Source organism: Pongo pygmaeus, chromosome 16 (genome assembly GCF_028885625.2).
Source record: "Pongo pygmaeus isolate AG05252 chromosome 16, NHGRI_mPonPyg2-v2.0_pri, whole genome shotgun sequence".
Taxonomy (NCBI): Eukaryota; Metazoa; Chordata; class Mammalia; order Primates; family Hominidae; genus Pongo; species Pongo pygmaeus.
Genome location: NC_072389.2, coordinates 42,027,294 through 42,027,621, shown reverse-complemented (window position 1 = coordinate 42,027,621; position 328 = coordinate 42,027,294). Strand labels below are relative to the sequence as shown.

The 328-nt window shown below is 33.5% G+C and overlaps 1 protein-coding gene across 4 annotated transcripts in view; it reads left to right on the top strand.

The window, feature by feature from the left end:
• The window catches only part of MEIS2 (Meis homeobox 2), a 209,144-nt gene extending 209,124 nt beyond the window's left edge, over positions 1-20 (top strand). For all 4 annotated transcript variants that reach the window (XM_054451274.2, XM_054451272.2, XM_054451273.2 and 1 more), the window contains one exon: positions 1-20. This exon is cut by the window's left edge and continues 1,409 nt beyond it. The gene's annotated coding sequence lies outside the window, so the exon portion shown is untranslated.
• The last annotated feature ends 308 nt before the right edge of the window (positions 21-328 follow it).

Sequence of the window (328 nt, the reverse complement as noted above, 5' to 3'; positions counted from 1 at the left end):
AATAAATATTTCATTTTTGATTTTTTGTTAGGCTTTTGCGTTTTTAATGGTTTTAGGACAAGGCTGCACAATGCCAACTCTATACAGTGTTAAAAGTAAGTTTTTCTCCCCAGCAGTTGAGTTTATTTTAAACTTATCAATAATTTTTAAGGTAATCATCTGTGGCCTTTCAATGTCTATTTGGCCTCTAAGTTCCACCAGCAGAAAACTTCTAAAGGTACGAAACTGTGTACATGATGAGTCAGGTTGAAAGATCCCCTTGAACATGCTCAACCTCCTTTTTAGACGCATGATGATAAAAAATATATACTTTCAGATAAAGCTTTTC